The 25,197-nt window shown below is 46.6% G+C and overlaps 1 protein-coding gene across 3 annotated transcripts in view; it reads left to right on the top strand.

The window, feature by feature from the left end:
* The window catches only part of ZBTB44 (zinc finger and BTB domain containing 44), a 154,208-nt gene that overhangs the window by 58,156 nt on the left and 70,855 nt on the right, over nt 1-25,197 (top strand). For 2 of the 3 annotated variants that reach the window (XR_007353557.2, XR_007353553.2), the window contains exons 6-7: nt 2,911-3,104; nt 19,285-19,475. The gene's annotated coding sequence lies outside the window, so the exon portion shown is untranslated. Of the gene's footprint in view, nt 1-2,910; nt 3,105-19,284; nt 19,476-22,294; nt 22,425-25,197 lie in introns of all 3 variants that reach the window. The other variant, XR_007353554.2, reaches the window with a different exon arrangement.

The following is a 25,197-nucleotide window of genomic DNA, read 5'->3' as shown; positions in this document are numbered from 1 at the left end:
AGCCCTTTATGTCCTGTGCACAGCCACACCTTTCAAGAGGGAGCAGGGTAAACTAATTGAGTGAATTTAGTGTCTCTGTGCAATGTAGATGTTCTTATTTGATTTGAATCTGTTCAGTTACATTTGGTTTTCTGCTGTTTATTGTTTAAATGACAAGACCCTACTTTGTAATAGTTCCCAGAGGTGGAGTTCTATGGCATTTAAATCAGGGGATGTGGACTCAGGAGGCCTGGGTTCTCTGCCATCAATTTGCTGTGTGACTTGAGTAAGTCACTTCGTCAGTCCTTGCCTGTTTCCCTATCTGTAAAATGAGGATAATGAGACCTTGCCTTTATTTGCAAAATTCTTTGAGATCTTTGAAGGAAAGGTGCTGTGTCAATGTAAAGGCCACACTTAAGGGTGCTGTTATGAATGTGTTTGCTAAGGGTAAAATTCGCCCCTCTGTATTTTCTAAATCCCACTTAAGCCCTGTTTTGAGGATGTAAGTGGTACATGGGCGTTGTGCTGGCCCTCTGCTCAGGGGTGAATTTCACCCTAGATACGTTCATGTTCTGGCTGCAACATGTCCTCACTAGTGCTGTTTAGTCACTTGGACACTGCAGTGATTGGCCTGGCATTAAACCTAAATGAATGGATTGATCACGGCAGTATGCTGATTGTCTGTGCAAGTCTGATCTTAACAGGAGACGCATCCTGCCACCTCCAGCAGGTCAAGTCCCTGACTTAAGCAAATAGTTTTGAAGTATTCCTGTGTAATTTCTTGCAGTTTTGCTTAACCTTTCAACTCTCTCTTCTACTGATATTCAGCGTGGTCCAGCAGTTAGGGCACTGAATTGGAATTCAGTAGGCCATCTGCCACTGCATGAACTTAGGTAAGTCACGCCACCTGTCTGCCTCAGTTTCCCCACCCACCTTCATCTTGTCTACTTAGTACCTGCCCTGAAGAGCTTACAGTCTCTTTTATTAGGTGTATGTACAGCACCGGCACGACTGGTCACAATCTTAGCTGGACAATCTGGGTGCTACTGTCATGCTGCTAATAATAATGATTTGGCTGATTATTTTTAGTTGCTCCTTTGATTGCTTACTTGAGTGAGAGCTCACCAGGGGTCAGGAGTTACTCTCCAATTTTCTTACAGCAGGAATTTTTTTTAAAGCCCTTCATAAGCAGTGTCCTCCAAATATGGCTATAATAAGCAAGCCATAAAAATGTGTGATGTTGCCTGGCTGGTGGAAATGTGTAATTAAGGACATATCCAATTGTGACGCATGACTGGAAAGCGTTAAGCATCCTGCAGGATAAATAACTTAAATTCAACCCTTAAAGACATATGGAGAGATAATGTTTGTGTTTTTCTTTATTTACATATATATGGTAGTGGTCAACAATGTAATCAAACAGTCCCTGTCTATGCTGTATTCTGTTACTTCAGAGATCAAAAGGACATCTTAACATTTAAATTAACTGTAAACATAGGATATGCTGTATTCATCTCCCTTTTGAATATGCTGTATTCATCTCCCATCTGTGAATGGTGGAAAAACAGGCAATTGCCTTATGTTAATAATTACCTGCGATGCTTAGGAAATGGGTCCACTTCAAATTTCCCATGAGTGCCTATTGTTCATGAAGGACTCTGAGCTGTCACAAGAGAGCCTGAAACTGTATAAAAGTAATAGCTTGGGTCCTGATCCTGTGATCTCAGATCTGCTTGAGGCTTCATGCAGGGGAAGTCTAAGCCACAAGGACTGAGATCCTGGACTCTGGACCACTCTGAATATAAACACTGGACTATAACCTATGAACTATTTTGGAAATAACTCTTTGCATCTACAAAGCTCTCCATCTCTGCCATGAATCTGAATCTCAAGATTGTACTCAAGTCTGTATGTATACTGATCTTTTAACCAATACTCTCTCTCTCCTTTTTAAATAAATTTTAGTCTAGTTAGTAAGTAAGTAAGTAAGTAGTTAGTAAGAATTGGCTGTAAGCATATATTTGGGTAAGATCTAGAATATTCATTAACCTGGGAGGTAATGTGTCCAATCCTTTAGGATTGGTAGAACTTTTTTATATGATGAATAAGATTTTCAGTAATCCTCATCGTATTTGACTTGGGTGTCTGGGTGAAGGCCTGAGGCTGGGTTACTTTAAGAGAACTGCATTGATGGCTTCTGGGTAACCAGTAAGGTATTATAGAAGCTGTTTTGTGCTGGTTTGGTAAATCTAAGTGTTGGAATATCCACCAGCTTTGGGGATTGTCTGCCCCGTTCTTTGCAGTTCACCCTAATCAAGTGACCTCAGTTGGCTCCCCTGGGACTCCGGTCACACCAATATAAATTATAAAACTATATACGTCCTATGAATTTAGAGCTGCTGAAAGATTGACACAGCCCTGGGGACTGATTTTCCTCCACAGAACAGGTTACAGCGGAGACCACTGTAGTGCAAGTTTCTCCAGACTGCCTCGTTGCTCTGCCTCAACCCTGACCTGAAATGACCTCGACTGAGCAGATCACTGGTCATTCTGTCCTTGGAGCGCCAATGGGACGGCGTCACAAGTGCCAGTTGCCAGGGTCCTTTTTCTTGGTGATGTAGGCGCCTGTTTATTGAGATCCACCAAACTCATTAACACACAGTGTGCGCAGAGTGGTACGAGACATACAAGGAGGTATAGTTTGTGCTCTCAGGATCTCACGGGCTACATACAGAGGCATTCTGGGTTTTGCATGGCTCTGCTCTGAGCAATCAAATTCCATGTTTTAAGAGCTACGTTGGTTTCGAATTAGTTGCCAAAAACAGCATTTGAAAAACAAAGTGGGTTTTACTTATTCCTATAAACTCAAATACCTTGACAGATTACTCTGATGTGTTTTCTAAAAACTTGGCATGTGGATTGATATTGTAGATGCCAAGTGACTGCCCAGGGTGAATTGGTCTGACATGTGTAGCCTGGAAAAACAGAAGCATCGAACGGGAAAGCTGGCAGACTCCTAATGGCATGCACAGGGCTGATGAGCCTGACGAGAACAACTGTCCTCCACACATCTGGGGTCTCTCGTGGTTGGCCCTAGCAGGTAACAGCCACACAAGCCCCGAGTGGTAAGTATGTACATGCAGCACGTTGACTGATAAAGTGGAATGAGCGGTAACATGGGATGGGGCCAGACTCTGTACAGAGAGAACCAGTCTGCTCAGGTCAGGTTTTCAGTACTTCATTGTATGTTTATTTCCCCCATGTCCCGTTTGGAGCCCTGAAAATTCTTTCTGATGTTCCTGCTTTTGATGCCCTTTTCTTCCCAAAATAAGCCAGATGGACTATGATCCACCCAGCACCGACCTAAGAGACCCATGGGAGCCCATCTATGCTTCCCCAATTGTCCCATAGCATGAGGCACCCTCTCCTTCCACTGCCTGAGTGTGTTGCCTCCTCAGTGCACTCAGACCCTGCCTGTCCAGGACCCCAGGCTCTCCAGTTTGGCAATGCAGAGCCATTAGCGGCTAGCTGAGCCCACTGGATTTTTCCACTCCAAATCTAGTGGTTGGGTTTACAGAGATATGGACCCAACACCAAACCCTGGATCCAAGCACCGCCAGACTTCTTGGGGGTGGCTCATCCAAACCCATGCCCAAGGTCAGAAGTTTGCAGGTGCACCCTGACTTCATAGCAAAGTGAACCAAGCCCCTGTTTGCTTTGGGCTGTTTGGAAACTGACACAATTTAGTGGCATGAGCTCATCTCTTGATTTAATATTCCCTGGTAGCGGGGGTTGTTTTGGTTTGGCTTTTCTTTTTTGTGTTGGGGGGGACAGGTTGTTCTTGCTTTGTTTCAGTTTGCATCTGTAACACATCAAGTGCTTCCACACAGAGGAGGTAGCCTGTAGTTTTCCACGTACAATCTCTCTGCTTCCACTCCGCTCAGTGCATGGAGATGTTTGTTCTATGCTAAAACAGCGGGGCAGGCAAAACCGCAAGTAAATCAGACTGTGAGTTTTTTTTCCACTTTTAATAACAGTTTACTATTCTGTAAGTGCATATAAAGCATATGTCCCGTTCATCTAGCCAAGGAGCTTGATAGTCCATCAGCAAGAACTACCATAGGTCTAGGGAGACTGATTTATACAAGCGAGAATACACATGCCAGGAGCTGGCAGCAACTTGCTCCTTCTTTTTTTTTTTTAAACAACTTGGCAAATCCTCTTCTTCTCCTTCATCCAAACTTTTGCCTTTTATAGTCGTTGAATAATGCTTTTTATTTCTGGAAAAAATGTATATAGTAACATTTTTCATCAGCCATTTTTCTTCCTTTTCTGAACAATATGGGGTGCGGAGAACCCTAGCTACACAACAGTCAGTTGCTGATTGAACCCCCCTCTCCCCCGCATGAACAGTCGTACGCACTGTAACATGCGCACCGTGCCTGGAATGCACACCCTCCGGCATGGACTCACACACTCTCTCTTGTATGGGCTTAGACATGTGCACATCCACACACACACACACACAAACGCACAACACTCATGCAACCCCTGGCACCCATTGTCATGCTCACAAGCGTGAGCATACATAAACGTACATTCGTATGTATGTGTACACACATACAGGTATATTAACTCATGCACGGACTCATGGAGATCAGTACCCCCACCCCCCGATCCCTGCATACTGGTACATGCACAGCATCAGCCATCGTCTCATCCACGTTTCAACTTTTCTTGCCCACTTGGACTTACACGTTTGCAATTTTTCCACACATGCAGGGACACATTCAGATGTGGATGGACAGATCCTCAGACACACATTATTAGACACACACTGTCTCACACAAGCATATAGATTTATGATTTGTTGTGAGTGGAAAACAGCTGGGTCAGGTTAATCAAATACAGCAGAAGATTTAAGGCCAAATATTGAAAAGCAGTGTCTGGTAGTGAGGGGAAATTCTTAAAAGCACAATGGTTTCATGGCTCTGTGCCAGCACAAGAAGATGTGTGTCTGGCTACACTAAACGTCAGCACTAGGTCTGTTTCACTCCAGGAGTGCTCTCAGATGTCGGGGGGGAGGGCAAAATCCATGTTGGGTTTGGCCCCACGCACCAGGGACGTCATTTTGGAGCACTGGCGTTTCAGAGGGGGATGCTGAGTTGCATAGCATGGGAACTGCAGCAAAGGGAATTACAGTTAACCCCCTGCTCATGCCACAGTCGATCAGAACCGCTGCTTCCCTGTCATGTGTTTTCTGTCTGTCCCTTCCCATCCTTGCCAATGACTAAGATGTGTGTTTGCTACCATGACAGTAAGTGTGACTAAATGACCCAAACAGCTGAGTCTCCTGTGTGGTACAGCTGAATACCAGATACTGCAAAGCTGAATGGGTCAGGGTGATAGAACTTTTTACCCTGAGGTCGCTGGTTTACAGCCAGACCAGACTGGGAGTGACTGTGACCAACTGATGGTTGTTCTGTAGCCTACATGGAATGAGTTGGTGGATTCTCAGTCCAGTTGCTGGGCATCCACGTTGTAAGAATCATCCCTTCAGCTGTCTCTAATTCACCCCCTTCTTGGCAGCCTCTGCAGAGAGCCCAATGAGTTGAATGGCCACAGAGCCTGGACTCCCATCATTCCCCTGATTTGGGTCTGTCCAGTTCAGGGTAACAGCACATTGGCAGGGACAGAGGGGGGTGGACACTTGCATTACCGTTGCCCGGGCTATACCTGTTCGCTGGCTAACCGGAGTGCCTAATTCTGCAGGGCTGTCAATTCAGTCTGTCTCACAAGTGCCGTAAGGGCTGGAAAGGTTTGGAAATAATCAACTGCAGAGGAAATAATTTCATCTCAGGATTCTGCTGGCTGACGATGCTCACAATTTATGATGCCCCCGGAAGCTGAGGCTGGGATTATTTCTGTGCGACTCCCACAGCTGCTGCTTGGCAGCGCCGTGACTGTGTTAGAAATGACTGAACTAGATCAATACAAGCAGAGCTGACCTATAAACATCCATGAGCCTGAGTGCTGGGGCTCAATTTAGTTGAGTACGGATGGGAGCCACTCCTTTCCCTGCACCTCCGTCTCCTTCTGTCCATAGGTAGTGCTGCCTGGGTGGAACTGCCTCCTCCTTGACCCCATGATTCCTCTGTTCCCATCTGGCAGATGGGATATGCTGCTCTGCAGTGACTTCTCTTCTCCCAGAGAAGACCTGCATCTCCTAGTCTCTCATGCCCTGACTGATGTTGGTTGGGCAAAAGAGGTAGTCCATTTCCTCGTGTGGGACACCTGGCTTGGAAGAAAGGCAGGTCTAGTGGGAGGGCACTGGGCTGAGCCTCAAGAGACCTGGGATCAATTCGTCCTTGGCCAAGACAGTTAATCTACCCCATGCCTCAGTTCCCCGTAGCACTTCCCTGCCTCTCGGTGGTGCAATGAGGATAAATCCGTTCATGATTGTGGGCTGCTCAGACTCTCTGGTGAGGGAAGCCAGGTAAGTACCTGCATAGATTGGGAGGTGTGTTGTGCTCCCCTCCGCTGATTGGCTGACATAGAGCCCAGGGGTTCTCTACCTGGCTCTGCCACTGACTACCTGTGATATAAAGAGCAAGTTGTGTAACCTTACTGGGCCTTGGTTTCCCAGCTTACTATATAACCAAGTGCTTTGTGGAAGCACTTGGCGATCGTCAGATGAAAGACACAGTGTAATTGCAGAGTATTCTATGCATTACATGAAGAGATCATCAATGTGCCTGCTCGTTAAAGAACCTGTAACAAAAGCTCATTTCTGACAGGCGTGGTTTTGTCTGGGCATCCACGTTCTGTTTCTTTGTAGGTAGATGAGCCTTGGCAGGTATAGAGTATGTGCTGAACACATGGTCTACAGAGATGAGAACCAGCTGCTTCTTCCAGATGTTTCATTCCTCTTTCCTGTTTGTTGCACTTCAGGATAGGAACCTCTTCAGCTGTGTGAGACACTCACTGTTCTAGGATCTCTGGGGGTGGAGGGGAGGGATTAGTCTTGTGTGATGTCAGCAAGAAATGGAAGCAGAAACAAAGTTTCCCACTTTTGTGGGGACATGCTTGAAGGGACTTGGAGCTCTGGCTCTTCCCGTTGTTCATGTGTTTGCCTGCTGTGAGATAAGAGAGGCCAGAAAGGAGAGCTGCGAATTACAACTGAAAACACTAATGTTCTTTCCGTGCTCATATTGTCCTGGCAGCGTTCATGGTGGGCAAATGGAACTGGATACAATAGAATCCTCAGGTTTCAGAGTAGCAGCCATGTTAGTCTGTATTCGCAAAAAGAAAAGGAGGACTTGTGGCACCTCCTCCTGGCTCAATCCTTGCTCAGAACTTAGACCCAGTTCAGATCCCCTTTAGGCGTTGTCTGCTGGAGCCTCGCAAGGGAGCTTAACACCCTTCGTCAAGCCTCATTTTACCATGCATAAGCGCAGCTCGGAGGTCTGTGTAAATGGGGCAGTAGGCAATAATAGGGGATGTTTACTCTGCATCACAGGGGGTGGCTGCAGTTTGTGGTGACGTACCCAAGCTAGCTAACTCGGGTGCCAGACGAAGTGAAGCCATGACAGCATGCGCTCCAGCATGGACTGTTCAAGTTCACTCAGGACCCCGGGTGATTACTTGCATGCTGCTGCAGCTTCACTTCTCCAGTCCCTGAGCTGGCCCAATTAAAGCTAGCTTGGTTAGGTCTAGGGAAGCTACAGTCCCATCCCGTGATTGCAGTGGACACATACCCTTGGAGACTTGCACAAATGTGGGGTAATTTCCCCCTGTTGTTTTAATTGGGGTGGGGGGGGGGGAGAGAATGACTTCTGTGCTCTGGTTGGGGCTGGTGTGATATGGAGAGTCTGTTCTCAACCACTCTCACTAGGACCAGGAAGCACCAGAAACCTAACTGGGGAGAGCCGTTCTTGTGAGCTTGCCAGCCCAGTTTTGCAGACTTGAGCTTTGGATAAGCAGTCCTTGTTTTGAACCAACTTTGGATGGTCTGGGAAGCTCACCTAACACTTGGTAGGATCCTTCTCTGAGAATTGTGTCATGTGGAGGGAAGGGAAAATATTTTCATCATGCAGGAGCTTTTCATTCTAGTTGTTGGAGCTGGGGGTCCCGATGGATGTGCATAGAAATATTTTTACAGATGTCAGAGGTGTGGTATCCGGGACTGTGGTTTGTCCCCTTGGAATAACTCACGCTATTAATGCTTTTCTACTGTGGATCACAAAGCTCTCTAATGAGGTGGATAAGCATTGCTAACTCTGCCCCAAAGCGGATGGGACACTGAGTCTCAGAGATTGACACGACTAGGCCCATCTGCAAGGAAGTTGATGGAAAGCTGGGGTCTCCTGAGCACCAATCTTGTGCTCCATCTCCTGGGCCTGGCCATATCTATCTCACAGGTAAGGGCCACATGCAAAGTTCTAATTCAGAGCTGGGCCTGAACATTTGCTATAGCTTGGGGGCGATTGCAGGTCTAAGATTTCACATCAGACCGCACCTCTGATCCGGACATTTCAAAAACCCTTTGGTAGCTGAAATAGAATCATCATAGAATATCAGGGTTGGAAGGGACCTCAGGAGGTCATCTAGTCCAATCCCCTGCTCAAAGAAAGACCAATCCTCAACTAAATCATCCCAGCCAGGGCTTTGTCGAGCCTGACCTTAAAAACCTCAAAGGAAGGAGAATCCACCACCTCCCTAGGTAACGCATTACAGTGCTTCACCACTCTCTTAGTGAAATACTGTTTCCTAATATCCAACCTAGACCTCCCCAACTGCAACTTGAGACCATTACTCCTTGTTCTGTCATCTGCTACCACTGAACAGTCTAGATCCATCCTCTTTGGAACCCCCTTTCAGGTAGTTGAAAGCAGCTACTAAATCCCCCCTCATTCTTCTCTTCCGCAGACTAAACAATCCCAGTTCCCTCAGCCTCTCCTCGTAAGTCATGTGTTCCAGTCCCCTAATCATTTTTCTTGCCCTCTGCTGGACTATCTCCAATTTTTCCACATCCTTCTTGTAGTGTGGGGCCCAAAACTAGACACAGTACTCCAGATGAGGCCTCACCAATGTCGAATAGAGGGGAACGATCACGTCCCTCCATCTGCTGGCAATGCCCCTATTTATACAGCCCAAAATGCCATTGGCCTTCTTGACAACAAGGGCACACTGTTGACTCATATCCAGCTTCTCGTCCACTGTCACCCCTAGGTCCTTTTCCACAGAACTGCTGCCTAGCCATTCGGTCCCTAGTCTGTAGCGGTGCATTGGGTTCTTCCGTCCTAAGTGCAGATCCCTGCACTTATCCTTGTTGAACCTCATCAGATTTCTTTTAGCCCAATCCTCCAATTTGTCTAGGTCCCTCTGTATCCTATCCCTGCCCTCCAGCATATCTACCACTCCTCCCAGTTTAGTATTATCCGCAAATTTGCTGAGAGTGCAATCCACACCATCCTCCAGATCATTTATGAAGATATTGAACAAAACCAGCCCCAGGACCGACCCTTGGGGCACTCCGCTTGATACCGGCTGCCAACTAGACATGGAGCCATTGATCACTACCCATTGAGCCTGATGATCTAGCCAGCTTTATAGACACAGAAATAAACACAGCTTCAGGAGCAAAGAGCCTTGTTTTGGTTTGTTTTTTTTGTGGGAGTTAAACCACGCATAGTACAGAGCAGCGAAACTGGTGGAAGACCCCCAAAGAGAACTGGCGCTGGGATCCGTCCCTCCCACACGCTCGGCTCAGGAAGAACAACATGCAGCTGCCAAATTTCCCCATTAAAATGTTGAGTTCCCTCTCCCCGCACCAACCAAATAAAGCTTGATTGAAACGAGCCGTTTTCATCTTCAGTGCTGCGATGTTTTGTTCCCGACTGTGAGTCAATGATTTTTCCAGTCCCTCCCCCATGATAAACAAGTGCAGGCTGAATGTGGCCCAAAGGAAAATGTGATTCCCTGCCACATGCCTCCCCACTACCAATAATAACCATATGGCCGCTCCCAGATCCCCTCTTTCCAACCAGCAGAAGCGCAAGCAAGAATTAGCCCTGGCACATACGTAACAGGGGCTTAACCCAGCATTGCCTGCAGCTGGGCTGTGTACACCCACTAAACACGATCCCCTCCTGCCACAATCGCAGAGCCTTGTGCTGTGGTCCTAGGAGCTTTCCCAAGCTAAGCAGGGTGGGGTTGAGGGGGTGCTTGAATGGGAGAGCTGTGAAAAAGGAGCAGTGCCGCTGGGGTGGCTCCGAGATGCTTTTTTGGTGCATGCTAGGGCAACCGTGGGCAATTCTGTATGCCTGCAGCAAGTAAATTGATGGGCATGTATACAGGGGATTTTTAGGACCGACTTCTCCCACCAGACCTAGAGCAGTGGTTTTCAACCTGTGGTCCACAGGCCCCTGGGGGGGTCTGCAGACTATGTCTAAGATTTCCAAAAGGGGTCCACACCTTCATTCAAAAATTTTTAGGGGTCCACAAATGGAAAAAAAAAGGTTGGAAACCACTGACCTATAGGGACAATCAAGGATGTGTAGCATTACGGCCCCCTCCAGCCAGAAAGCCAAAAGGCAAAGAATCCATCAGTCAAGCCCTGTATCTAAAGTCCCCATCTGCCCACATTTTGCAAGTGCTCACAGGCCACCCATTGCAGCCCCACAGAGGGTGGGGACAAGGCCCATGAAGCTACTATGTCCTAAAGTGGCCCTTTAGTTGCAGTGACATCTGCCTCCTTCGTAGGTTGAGCTGCCTAGATGCTACCTGCAGGTTGAAGTTCTATGTATCTCATTCTCAGGAGTTTGGAAAAGTCCAACAATTGTTTGTCTGTTTTTGCGGGGGCGGGGAGGGCCCTGATACAGAAGCCATCATCGCCATATGGGTGCAGAACCACAACTCCAGCAACCTGAGCATCCCAAGCAGGTCAAACATCGCCCGACTGAGACGCTCATGACATGCTGGGCAGAAGCCTCCACCTCCCAGGTGTGCAAGACGACATCATGTTCATCACCCCACCCATTCGTCAACCACTGTTGAGTGACTCTGGCTACATTTGAGAGTGGCACCTTCAGTAGGAGGGTTCTCTAAGCAATAACAACAACAAAAGATATGCCACTTCCTCCTCGGTGCACCGTTCATTAATTCTACAGTGTGTCCTTGAGTGTGTCTACTGATTGGACCAAGGAAGATGGATGTTCCTCAAGGGAACCCTCATAGGTAATTCCTTCAGTCATAGTCCTTTCTCTGCCCATCCTCTATCCCACACTCCTCCCCTGGAAGAGATGCACTGCCTTAGATCCTTGTATCTTTTATTCCCATTTTCCTACCCTAATTTCTTCCCTAGTTCAGCAGCCTCTTTCTGGAAAAGAGCCAGTGGACTGGCACCTTATCTTCAGAGCTTGAATGACAGGTTCTTTGCTTCCTGGTAGGTTGACACCATAACGCAGCACATCCTTGACTGTCCCTAGTGGCAGGATGAGAAAAGAGCAGAGGAATTACCACTCTGGCCTGTTTTCCCTTTCGTAATCATCCACAGAAAAGGGCAGGTAGGTCAAAGTTGTGCTTGGGTAGGTTGGTCATCATTAGCAGTAGGTGGGAGGGAGGAAATCTCCAGACCAGACAGCACAGCTGGTAAACAAACATGGAGTGCAGGGATGAGCATGTTAGTCAGGCGTTCAGTAATTCCATCAGTGTTCTGACTGCTAAGGAGCGATGGGAGAGCTGGAGACTGGCCCCCTGTATTGTCCTACTCTGGTAGTTTTAGTTGCTGCCAAGCCAGGTTTAGCCTCAGTCAGAGAACAGTGAAGACACAAACGGAGGCATAACCAAGATTTGGGGAAACCCCAACTTTCAGTTAACTGCAGTTACACTTTGCCCTCCTGTAGAACTTTCTGTTCCTCCCTCTAATTCAGGCATTTCCATCATAGGCCCTAACCCTAGTGCCTGGCACTGGTGTCGGAGAGTCCAAAAGTGTTTCAAAAACACTAAGGAATTAGGCTGGGATATCAAAGGAAGCTCAGGAAGTTAGATGCCCAAGTTCCATAGAAATTCAGGGGGGGGATTTTCAAAAGTGCCATGGGGAGTTAGGTGTCCATTTGCCCTGGACTCCTGCATGGGACTTGTGCTCCTAAAATCCCTTAAGTGCTTTCCAAAATCTTCCCCTCAGTGGGAGTTACAGGTGGGTTTTTCAATAGTGCCTACATGACAGAGGCACACAACTTGCCCTGAAACTCAATGAGGGTTGTGCTCCTAAATCACCTTTAACTCTTACTGAATTTTAATGCATTTTAGGAGCAAATTCTCATAGTCTCCTTTGGGCAATTCCAGCTTTGAGTCCCTCGCCTTCCCAGCGTAGGTCAGCATTAGCCCAGCTTTTCAAAATATTTCAGCTTTCAAAAACATTTTTATGGACTTGTAAATACTATAAATACTTTGTTTCTTTCCCCTTACAGGAGGAGGCTGGCAAGTAGCCTTTGGGCCAGGAGTGACAAGTTTTTTTTAGTATAGAGGCTGTTTTATCTCTGTTTTGCAGATGGGGAAACAGAGACAGATTAATGACTCGCCTGTGTCTGCTGCCTTCTGCCCCCTCTCTCTATCTGTGCTTAGGTACATATCTGGCCCCCCATTACTGAGCCCTTCACACTCTAACAGTACACCTGTGACTTTGGGCAGAGCTATTATCCCCATTTTACAGATGGGGAATTGAGGTCCAGCGCTGCTAAAGTGACTTGCCCAAGGTCCCAGAGGAGGGTTGTGGTGGAGCAGGGTATTGAATCCAACTGTCCAAAATCCTGGGCTGGTTCCCTAACCACTGGGCCATCCTTCCTCTCTTCCAGCCCTGTACTTTGCTTGCCCTATGTACGATTTCTACCTGGATGGCATCCCTTTTCAATTTTTGATACCACAGAATCTCTGAAGCTCTCTACCGAGATTTGACCTCTCAGTATTTTGTATTTTAATTGGCTGGCCATTCTTCCTCAATTTGGAGTTATCGAGGCAACAAGAAGAGAAATTTTTTTAAGCATTAAAAATCTTAGCAGGGTGACGTTTATTAAAAACCTGAAGAGAATAGCTAGCTTGTGGAAGCTTTACTCAGACATCGGTCCGTCGGCAGAGGCCTGTTTGTGTTTTAGAATCCTTGTCCTCTCCCTAGATGAAAGCCCTGCAGAAGGATTTTGTTTTTCAGACAGAAGGCAAGCCAAGTTGGTGATTTCATCCCAAGGCAGGCTGTGTCAAGCTGGTCCTATTCAAGCATGCAGGAAATCAACCTTTGGAGCTCATTCAGAAAAGAAGAGGGAGGGAGGGAGATTCTTAAACTGAACTCCAGGCAAGCAGGAAAGATGCCTTCTGTCATCAGGGTGCTCCAGGGGATGGCTCCTCACCCTTTGAAGGATGAGCTGGCAACATTTCAAACAACATTTCTTAATCCCCAGCTATTCCAAAGAGCAATTTGATCTCTGCCCTCCGGTGGCTGCGGGAGGGGCATGAACTGCATCACTCCGATAGGGGGTCAGGTGGCGACCACAGGCCCAGGCGACTTGTCCCAAGCTGCTGTAAATCCAGTGCATGTTTTTCTGGTTAGAACAATTGTTGCCTAATTAAAACAGATGCTTTCTGGGCTTTAATGGGGCTTAGTGAAGGGACAGGGGGCGGGGGGGAGAGCGCAAGCTATGGGCAAAGGAGAGGAATGGGGAGGCTAGTTGGCAGCTGTAGAAAGGAGATGGAGGAGGGATTTAATTTCCAGCAAAATAGTTCTGTATGAGCTGTGTGAACATTCTTCACTTGACGTACTTCAAGAGCAGCTAGAGCATGGACTGCAACTGCACCGGCTGCAGAGCGTGGATGGTCCAGAGGTTAGAGCACTTGAGGACAACTCAGGAGATCTTTATTCTTTTCCTGGCTCTGCCACAGACATTTTCCATGACTGTGGGCCCGTCACTGAATCTCTCTGTGGTTCTGCGCCTCAGCTGTAAAATTAGGTTGATATTCCTTCCACACAGGGGTGTTGTGAGAAAAGATTTTGCTAATGTAGGTGAAGTTCCTGGATGCTTGGTGATGGGGGCTCTAAGTATCTAGATACCTTTATTGTGCTGCTGCCCCTTGCCCCGGAAAGGCCACCTATAGCGATGAGAAGTGAGTTAAGTTTCCATGGACAATTTGGTTGCAGATCTCTTATCTCTCTGCAGCAACAGCCAATTAATATTGGTTGTAATGTGGGCATCAACAACTGGATTCGGAACCTCCTCTCTGTTCGACCACCAGACAGTCCACAGCTGACTGTCAGCCAGAGTGATCCTGACCAAGATTTGAAGTGGCAACTAGGAAGTCACAGGCTCCATAGCTCAACCCCTATCCCATGGGCATACTCAAGTCCCATCACAGAATGAAGATCTGTTGGGCAGAGTTTTGGTTACTTTCCGATTTCTCCCATTGAGCCCAGTCACCTGTTGCAGTCTGATGGCACTGTACCTCTAGATCATTGTTTTGCAAAGTTGGCTAGCAACCAAAGGTAACCATAATTGAAGAGTGATGTGGTGCCTTATGAAAAATGAGTGGGAGGTGAGGAGGGGCTCAGATTCATTCCCAGTGGGCAGGTGTCCAGATCACACAAGTCACAGTGGCAGTCTTGGCAGAGAGGCCAAACACAGAACTTGACTCTCTCACCGTGTAGGTGCAGGATGAAGAACATTGTCTGGATGTAAGAACAATAGGACAATGGACCAAACTACGCTGGGGAGTCATGGAAGTTCCTTCCCTAGAGGTTTTCAGCAGGAGGCTGGATAACCATCTATCTTGGATGGTTTAGAGACAACAAATCCTGCATCTTCCCAGAGGGTTAGACTAGCTGATCTTGTGGTCTCTTCTAACACTATGGTTCTTTGATTCTATGGCGTATTGCCTAGCCACTGCCCATTTGCCAATAGACAGTACATCTGATGCCAGGGCTGTGAACTGGACACCTGCCTGGGCTCTGTAGCCTCACCCTATTTAAGGGGGCAGGAATTCTGTTGTTGTGGTGGGCTCCACTTGCCAACCGGGGATCAATTTAAATAGGCTGTGCCCACCACCCCAGGATTTATATAGTCTGACACCTACTACCAGGTCTAACTTCACTTGAAGTATGTGTGTAAAGGGGCCGGTCACTGGATGTAATGGAGCCTGGATATCCAGAGTGTGCTATGCTGCACAGATCCCTTTCACAGTGTGGGCTTGTTCACCCACAGAAGTTCTACTGGTTTAAGCTAAACCAGCGTGCATGCTTGTGTGGATGCTCACAAATCAGTTTTAAGTGGGCTATACAGGTTTAGCTTGCACCTTTAAATTTATCACTGCAAGCTAAACCTCTATGAGCCAAACTGAAACTAATTTGTGTGTATTCCCACAAGGGTTTTGCACCAGTTTCGCTGAATCAGTTTAAAATCACACCTTTAGTTACTTATTCAATTATGGTCATACAATGTTGTGTATAGCCCAGGCCACGCCTGCCCTGCCCTGTATCAGAACATTATCCAAATCAGCATTTTCCAGTGCTCCCCATGACGCTGCCCCAGAAGCACTCAAAGGTGGCTGTCAAAATCGCCACTATGACGGGTGTTCACTTTGTTGGCCATATCACCAGGGAGATCAAAGATCAAATAGGCCTGGGTGCTGGAGTTGCTCACCCATGCTTAACCGTGGCCTGAAAGGCACATTGGAGAAGGAGTCAGGGGGCAGTTTGATCTGCTGCTGGCCGTGCTGTCCCAATTCTGTGTTTGTACAGCACCTAGCACAATCAGGTCCTGTTCTATGACTGGGGACTGTAGGTGGTACAAGAATACAAATAATAATAATAATAGAGGCTATTAGCCATCAGGGATGTCACTCTTAACAACCTGCACTGACGTACTATATTTAAACAAAAGTTAATCACAAGTTTATCAATGTGAAAACCTTGCTGGGATTACACGTTCCCAACTGAACTCTGCACGAGTTCTTTGCAGGGCAAGCAGAGTTTGCTGGGGGTTTTCACTGTAGAAAAATCAAATCTACGCCTTTGCAGGTCTCCTACAACACAGAAGGACTTCAAGGAATGCAAACTCTCCTTTCGAGCAGTTGCTTTTATGGACTTTTTTTTTTTTTTTTTAAACAAGCTCTTTCTGTTGTGGATAATGCAGACAAAATGTTTGCAACTTGGCCCAGAGGATGGGAAAAATGCAGGGACCGAAAGCCAAGGCAGTATCTCAATGTCGACACTTGTTAGACAATTTTTATTTAGTGGCTGGTGCTGGAATCTGCCCACGCAAGCTGGGGGCTGAGGAAATAGAATGTGAGCACATCTGCTTGAGGAGCTGCTGTCTGACTTGGGGAGCATCTTGTGGTAATTAGGGGTATTTGCGCCTTTAATTTAATTGACTAGAGGGGCTTTTGCCTCTCTTTTGAGTTTATTCTCATAAAGCCAAGATATCCCAAAACACTAATAACCCTCTGCCTTTACCTCTTGCCCTTTATCCCAGGGAGCTCAAAGCACCTTGCAAAGGTGCAGTAAGTAGTGTTGTTACCATGGAAACACTGAAGCCTGCGGTTAGTGTCAGAGCCAGAACACAGGGCCTGCAATTCCCAAGCTCCAACCACCATTTTACACTCCCCTTTCCATGGCAGCATAGGAATGGTAGTTTCCTTTGCCAGTAACATGCATTCCCTTGCTATTGTTGTGGCAATTGTAATCCAGCTTCTCTTCCTGCCTGACCACAGGCCTGTGTGTCTGATGCCACCACGTGCGGTCATGGACCCTGCAAGGTCAAATTCAGCTTTGTAGGATTTTGCCACACTATAGGGGGACCCATCAATCCATCCTAATGGGCCATCTCTTATTTTGTGCCTTCTAGCCTATGATCTAGAAGTGAGGAAAAGGTGGTGTTAAGAAAATATTGGAATCAGTGCACTGGGGGGGAAATAATATTACTCCGCTCTCTGTAATGCATTTCCTCTGTAGATCTCAAAAGCACTTTGCAAAGGAGAGCGGGATCATTGTCCCCATTTTACAGTGGGGGAAACTGAGGCACAGAGTGGCAAAGTGACTTGTCCAAGATCACACCAAGAGGCATGAGAAGAGAAGCTGTTTCCCGAGTTTGAGTACCCATCCAGTACTCCGTTAGAGCCAGGGTTCTGAACCAGCGGGTTATGACCACTGTACTGTTTTCATATTGCTAAATGGGGAAAAGGCCCCAGTATGGACTAAGGACCTTGCACGTGACTATATGAAGGAACAAACTAACCAGCTGCAGTGTGATAAGCTATCACACTTCAAAAGGTGGAACGCCTCTAATGCTGGAGAACAAATTAATTCTTGTTCCTCCCCAGCAATACATCCCTTGTTCCCTCGATGCTCCCATACCTCTGGCTGCCCTTCCTCTTTTGACTCCCTGCCATACCTCCCTCTTCCTCTGGCTCCCCATATGTTCCCCACCCCCCCAACTACCCACAAGTTCCCTGCCTAGAGAGACCCTATCAGGAGCATGGTCCCCAGCTGGCCTGTGGCTATGGACTTATGTTTAGAGCACCTGTCTGCATAGACCCACACAGCCCACAACTTTCACTGTATCTCTGCAGCCAAAAGTGTGTGTGTGGGGGGGGGCGGGTCTAGGCAAAGAGTCCTGGATGACCCCTAGAGCGATCCTGTGGGACTCTACCCATATGGACGCAGCACAGAGCACCTACCCCACATCTGCTAAGAAAAATGGGCCATAGAACGGGGTGTTCTGGGAGCAGGTGCCTAAACTTAGGAAAGTCCAGGCTGTCATGCTGGTTTCTTTTTGGCCCCTCTCTTCTTCGGAATGGGCAGCCGCTGTCCTGCCTGTGGGAGAGCCACTTTGGCCAGGGACTCCCTAGTTTCTCAGGGGTGAAATAGGCCGGGAGGCTGCAGAGCTCTGTGTGATGAGACATAACTGTGTCCCAGGGGAACTGCTGAGAAGCACTTGGCCAGGGGAGGGGCACGTGTCCCAGTGACAACCAGGCCAAGGCCAGACGGTGTGACTGAGGGACGATTGTGTGTCTGAGCTGTAACCTTGCCATGGCCCATTCACTGAGGCACAGACGTGTGATTCCTGTGCCATAGAAGGGGGTAATGTCCCCTTTGTTCTGTCCTCCCTCCCACCCTGCTCATGCAGGGGCTTGAAATACAGGCAGGTGTTTCTAATCAATTAGACTAATACAGAGCTGGCTGTGTGGGAGACTTCCTAATTTACACAGGTGTTCACCAGTAAGGCTGGACCCAGTTTAAGGTTTTGCAGTTATAAGATTTCCTAGCTGTTGGGGGGATTATTCTTTGTATTGTATTACAATAGCATCCCAAATCCATAATGGATACTGGGACCCTGTTGTCCTAGGTGCTGTATTGTATGCGTAATAACAGAGTCACTGCTCCAAACAGCTTAGAATCTAAATACACAAGACAGACCCTGGGTGGGAATAACATACCTAAGGTCACATAGTAGTACCAGGGAGAGAACTCAGCTAACCTGACTCCTAGTTTAATGCTCTATCCACTGGGCTACACTGCCTTCAATGCCACAACTTCTCTTGCTAATTTTAATGAGAGTGGATAGTCAATCTCCTGCCCTGCTTTGAAAAAAAAAAATCTGCATAATAAATAAGAAAACAAAAAGTAGAATTTGAAAGTTTAGACAAACAAATATGGAATGAAATGTTTTAATGAACATAAAACACCTAATGAAATGAAAACAGAGGTTTTGGGGTGGAGCGCAGGTTTTGTGTTTTATTTGCATCCCAGACACTGAGTTACTGTGGGATACCCAGAAAGCCAAACTGACCAGCCTACTGTAATAGTCCCACCTAAAGAAGAAATGCAAAAGATAAAAAGGAACATGCAATCTGGCTGCATGGGAAAATGCAAACGAGACTGGTTTGGGGTTTTTTTGCTAGCTATTCACTGAAGTTAAACAATCCAGCAATTTCCCTACATTCAGCCAAAGCCTGGAGTGCAAGGAAGAACTGGAGAACAATGCAAAGAAAGGAGAGGTAAAAAATGAGGTTTGGTTTTTTGTTTTTTTTTTTTTAAAAAAAAACCACCTTGTAAAGAGGAAAAATCTTTAAAAAAAACTGAGTTCCCCCGACCCAAATGGGTGAAAGGGGACAATGCAGATAGAAGCCTATGCCTTAACTTTCTCCATTCCTTCCTTCCATTTAGAACTGGGCTGAGTCCCATGGTTCTGGTTCCCTGATTGGCTGCGCATATCTCCTGTGGTCAAATGGGCTAGTAGAAGCCATAATGACTTTCTTTTTCAGAGGCAGAAGCAGCAGCTGGGTGTTCTGATGCAGTAGAGAGAAAGGTTGTTTAATGTCTCCTCACCCTGAAGACAGCCCAAGATTTTACTGGAGCAGCGATCTCGCCTGGCAGCCTCCCACAAAACATTAGCTGGGAGAGAGCAAGGATTCCAGATCATGGGACTATTCAGCCAATGAGAAGACAATAAAAGGTAGGATTGAAGTTAAAGGCCAAAGTGTACCTGAATCTTTTGAGGTGCCTAGGTTTCCTTGGAGTTTGTTTAGGATGCGGGGCTGGTAGACTGTGCGTTTATGTACAATAGAGTTTTATTAGTTTAAAATCTGCATATGGGTGCTGCCACACTTCTGGCTTGAAGTGGTTTCCATTATGTTCAGGATTTACAGTTTGGTTCGATGGCTCTCAGTACCCCCACTATACAAATCGTTCCAGCACCCTTGAATCTACATTTTTTAAAATTTTGTTGCCCTTGTAGTCATAGTGTATGGATCATAAGGATCAGTAATGCTGCTGGAAATACTGGCTGGCTTGTCTGACACACCATGACAACAGCAAGAACAATTTAAGATGTGATTTCAAACTTGGTTCGCTCATTTGGGATGCCTGAAATTCTGCCTGAAAGGTGTACATTTTGTCAACCCCCATCTGTGTGTGTGTACTTCCCATATTAATCTGTGTAGGCTTTTTGTACATGTTGTTCTATATCTCTACATGCCAAAAATGCTCAAATGGCAGCCACAGGTCTTGTGTGACATTTGGAATGGGCAAAATCATGAGCTAGAAGAGGAGAATGTTGCAAGCTGACCTGGGGCAGGGGAGGAGGGAGAGGGGATTTGTGGAAAGGGTGGCAAAGTTTAGAATTTGATGGAAAAGCGCTTTGAATGCTCAGAGGGTCATGCAAAACAAATGGATCAAAATGTACCTGCAAAATGTTGTAGAAGGGTCATTGCTAATTTAGACTAGTCCTAGAGGGGATTAGTGGACATTGCTAATGACTAAGATTCCTTTCTGTCTTCAGTTGCATAAGGGAATAGTAGCGGTCATGGGTATAGGGCCAGGTGCCTCTCTGTGACCAGTGGTGTACAGTGACAAAACAGGCTTCTGAAACCAATGCACTGTTTATTTTAACAATAGGAACAAAGCATTTAGAGAAAAAGGCAGACCTAATTTCTTCAGACACCCCCAGCAGGTGTGTGTCTCAATCCGGTTCCTACAAACAACTCCCTGCTCTCGAGAGACAGACTCGTTTTAAGTTGCTATAGTTTTTTAGTTCTTTGGGATCCCAGGCTTTTCCCTGTCCTAGTATTGTCTCTTAATAATCCTCAAGCGTTTGCAGAAAAGTGGCTTATCTGGACCCATTTTTCTTCGTTTTTGCTTGACAAGGGAATGGGTTAACTATGGGCCTGATTTTGAGCTGAATTTAACTCCTGTTGTCACTACTTTCCATTGATTTCAACCGGAATTGGACAATGGGCTCATAGGGGTGCTGAAAATCTACATCTCCCACTGAAATTAATGGGAGCTGCCAGGTACTCAGTGCACTTGTCAAATCAGGCCCTAGATTGCGAAGGTATTTTTAAAGTACCCACTATTATAGTATCTAAACACACGATGCAGGATGAAAAGAATCCCTCCTTGTTTGTAAACAAATGGGCTAGTAAGACCATATCACCATACAAAAGTTGTACTGCGTTAACTACAGTTGAAGCGGTACAAGCCTCCTTTTGTGTGTGCTGATAAGGGCCATTTCTAGGGGTGGGTGAGAGGGCAGCTGCCCTTGGCTCCAACTTCCAGGGGACACCAAACTGCTTATTCCTGTAGAGGAAGGGGAATAACCTATGCTGGTATTATGTGTGCAGTAGGGGTTGTACCAGTATAACTATCAGTACCACTAACTGACTTAGTTATATACCAGTATAATAGCTGTGCAGTCCAGGCCTGACCGTCCCTGCTGCACAGGTGGGAAAGGGTCAGTCGGATTTGCGGGAAAGCCACATGCAGAATGGTGATTAAAAGGGACAGCAAATGGTCAGAGAATCTCTGTTGAGAAGGATGAAATATCTCAAGGGAAATGTGACGCAATTTCCAGCCAAACGTAGTACATTTTACAAATGCTTTAACCATTAATTAATATCAAAATCTGCAGCCCATTATAGGGCTTTGGCAAAACATTTCGCTTCATACTCAAATAATTGGGAGAGTGCCCAAGTGTATTCATAGGCCAACTCCCAGGGCTACAATAAAGGCTATTGTCTTGTGTCAAATAGTAATTTGCCCCTCCTAAGTCTCTTTACTCTCTGTATGACCTTTGGAACAGGGCAGTTGCCTTTACCATACATGGAAGAGCATCTTCAAACCTGAGTGCTGAGGTTAGGAGGTATTTTTATTTTTGTAAACCTAAAATATCATTGTTACCAAAAAAATCTGGGAACTAGGACGAAAAAACTCTGCAAACTCAGCCAAGCATTGCAATATGGTTTAGATTTAGTGCGAGAATTATGTCATCACTGAGCCCTGTAGCCCAAGCAGGAACTTCTGGTGTCTCTCATGATGGAAGGTCAGCCTGAACGAAGGGCGACACAGTTTCTTGTTCTAATGACTGACTGTTGGGACCCTAGGAGAACAACAGACTCTAGTGTACAAAGCATAGGACTGGGAGCCTACACTCCTTGAGCCAAATTTTCAAAATTCAGCTTCTATTTAGGCACCAGAATGAGGGGCTAGATTTTCGAAAGAGCTCAGTAGCAAGGGTCACATCTTTCCCTGCCCAGAAGTGTCCTGATGAGAGCTGCTGCATGCTGTGCTCTGTTTAAAAAATGTGACCCTGGACTCTGTTTCTGGCTCCACCACTGACTCTGTACCTCTGAGCAAGTCATTGTGCTTAAGGCACTGAACTAATTCAATTCCCTGCCCTGTGTGACTTTGGCAAAGTCCCTGAATCTCTCCCTGTTCCCCACCTATAAAATGGGGATAAAAATACTTTCATTCTCCCCTCGCTGTCTTTCTGTGCAGATGAAGTGACCAGCACATAGTTAGACTGGGAGTCTGCTGCACAGTTAGGAGGTGAATCCAGATCTGCAGAGATCCAGTCCAGTGCTATAAGCCATCCTTCCTTAGACCTCCAGGTTACACTTCCTTAAAGGTAACATGTAGTAATTAGGGCAGGGGATTGGGAGCCAAGTCACCTGGGTTATTTCCTGACTCCGCCACTAACTCGCAGTGCTATCTTGGGCCAGTCGCCCTAGTACGTACCTGGGGGGGTTGGGGGGGGGCGGATTTGTACACAGGTAGCTAGCCCAAGCTGCTGCTCCTGCTACCCCCAGCTACACTGCTCTTTAGTGCACTTGCTCAAGCAGAGCTAGCATGTGTGTCATGCTGGGAAGTACCCTCCCAGGAACTGCGCAGATGTACTTAGCCTCTTCCTCTGTAAAACCCACTTCGGTGATTTGCTTTGAGGACCTTCAGCGAAAGGCATTGTATACGTGCAGAAGCGTTAGCCCTTTAATCACCATTAATAAGGCAGTTATCTTAATAAAAGAACAGATTATGACATGACCGTTGTGTTGCGGTTGAACAGCTGCCATGGATCCACTGAATTATAGATTTGTTAATCCTCAACGAGGGTGTTCCGTTTTGTCGGTGGATTTTTAGTGAACGTGTAATAAGTCTTTTACTCAAGTGAATCTCTATTAAATGCATATGTGGAAATCTTAATTTGAAGCATGGCAGGAAAGAAGGACTTGGTTCAATTCATAAAATAGTGTTTAAACCCGGTGGGCTCCAAAATCCATCCAATGCCAAAGCAAACTGTGACCTGTAAACTTCAGGCCAGATATCTCACATGGGATAGAATAAAAAGCCAAGGGGAAAAAAGAAAAAGAGTCAGAGGGGAACAGTTTGGCCCTTGAATCTCCAACCCATACAAAGGGGTTTCGTTTCCATTCAGGAAATACAAACCTCTTCTGTGTGGTTCATATTCAAACGGTGTGTGTACAAGAGTCCCCCTTCTCCCTTCCCAACCTCCCAAGCAGCAGCAACAGCTCTAAGTAACGCTGGCGAGCAGAAGCCAGATCTCGTAGCGAGGTTTAGGACATGTTCTATGCCTCCCTTGAAACGATGGAGGAAAAAGGGACATCAAATGCAATTGCGGTGGCAGAGATGGCTTCATAGGACATGGACTGGGCTTTGGCCTAGCAATAGGCCAGTACAGAAGCTCCCGATCTGAGTACCCAATGGTCTGAGGGAAAGGTTGATCTTGTGGTTTAGACACTTGACTAGGAGGTAGGAGACCCGAGTGCCACTCCTGGCTCTGATCCTGACTCCCCGAGTGATTCTGGGCAAGTGTTTTCACCTTTTTGTGCCTTCATGTAGTCCGCCCCGCCCATCAGTAACCTGGGGAGACAACTTTTCTGCCTCACTGGCCTATTGCAAGAGTACATTAATTCATCTTTGTGAGAGGCTCAGGTACTGTGTTGACGGAGGCCATATAAGTGCCTGGATAGTTGCAATCTTTTCAGCTGACCCTTCTCTGTAGGCACAGCAGTTTGACTCAGCCTGTCAGAGAACACCCCTGCGTTTTGGGGAAGTTCAGATCCAGATTGAAACTCTTCAGGGCTCTAGTACTTATCGTAGGTTCCATAATGTGGGACGTACTTCGTATTCGTTCCACCTGTATATAAATATGTCCCTTTGGAAGGGGGGTAAGGGGGAAGAGGTGATTCGTCCAGATTTCTGCAGCTGGCTGAGCCATCCTCATTTTGAGCAAATAAAATCTAGTAACTGAAGTAGGGGACTGGCACCTGGGTCTTCAGGGTTCTATTCCCACCACTGTCACTGACTCACTAAGTCACCCTGGGCAAGTCTCTTCACCTCTGTTGTACGTTTTCCCATCTGTAAAGCAAGGCTATTTGCCTGCTTCAGAAGGGATGTTGTGTTGCTTGATTTACAAACATGAACTACTACAAGATCATCTGATATAACAATAGCACTTAGCACTTTCTCAGCTGGAAATACTTTACCAAGGTGGGTAGAGTATCATTATCCCATTTTACAGAGAGGGAAACAGAGGTACAGGGAGGCAAAATGATTTGCCCAAGGCCACAAAGTGAGTCAGTGGCAGAGGTATTAAAAGAAACCGTCTCCTGACTCCCATGCCCACTTCAAACAGTCCACAGCTACATTGAGGAGAGGGCCTATATCCAAATGAAACTTGGTATTACCATTTGGGATGTATTGTCAGGATTAGGTTGTATTTCTTATGGCAAATAACTGGACGGCATCGGGTACAGGATTCTGTGTTGGAAGCATTTCCAGAGAGGCCAACCCCACTTTCCATACTTAAGTATTGACCCCTGTGTGTTCTTGGTTTAATTGGAGTTGATCTCCACAGTTCTGGTCCCGCCTACGTCCTCCCACCTCTGCGACCATTTTCTCCTTACTCAGACCATAGGGGTCTCAGGGTAGCTCCATTTGTCTCCTGCACTCACTCTTGACTTCACAGCTTTATCCAGGCTGTCCTGTATGCTTGGACCAGCTTTCAAACTCCTGGCTGCTGGGCTTTCCTCATTCTAGCCAGCTGTCATGGGCACATCTCACTCTGGGTCTGTTCGCTATCTTGTACCCATTTGTTCTCTGATGCATGCTTCAGGCCAGGGATCTTGTTGGCTTTTTGCTGAGCACGTTCTACCTGGTGTGAAAAGGCAGAACCCCTCGTCCAAATCTTACCCTCCTTAAGATTGCAAAACTCCCTTCTTACATTGCAAGCTGGTCAGGAAAGCAGCCATGTCCACTTCTCTGTCTGTATTGTATCTAGCACAACAAGGCCCAATCCTGACTGGGCCAATGGGCTTTATCCTGATAGAAGTAATAACTATGCTGAATAAGGACTAAGGTCTTGACGATTTGATGCATAGGAA

The sequence above is a fragment of the Caretta caretta genome, chromosome 22 (assembly GCF_965140235.1).
Source record: "Caretta caretta isolate rCarCar2 chromosome 22, rCarCar1.hap1, whole genome shotgun sequence".
Taxonomy (NCBI): domain Eukaryota; kingdom Metazoa; phylum Chordata; order Testudines; family Cheloniidae; genus Caretta; species Caretta caretta.
The sequence above is the reverse complement of the archived record's forward strand: the minus strand, read 5'-3'. Positions and strand labels throughout refer to the sequence as shown.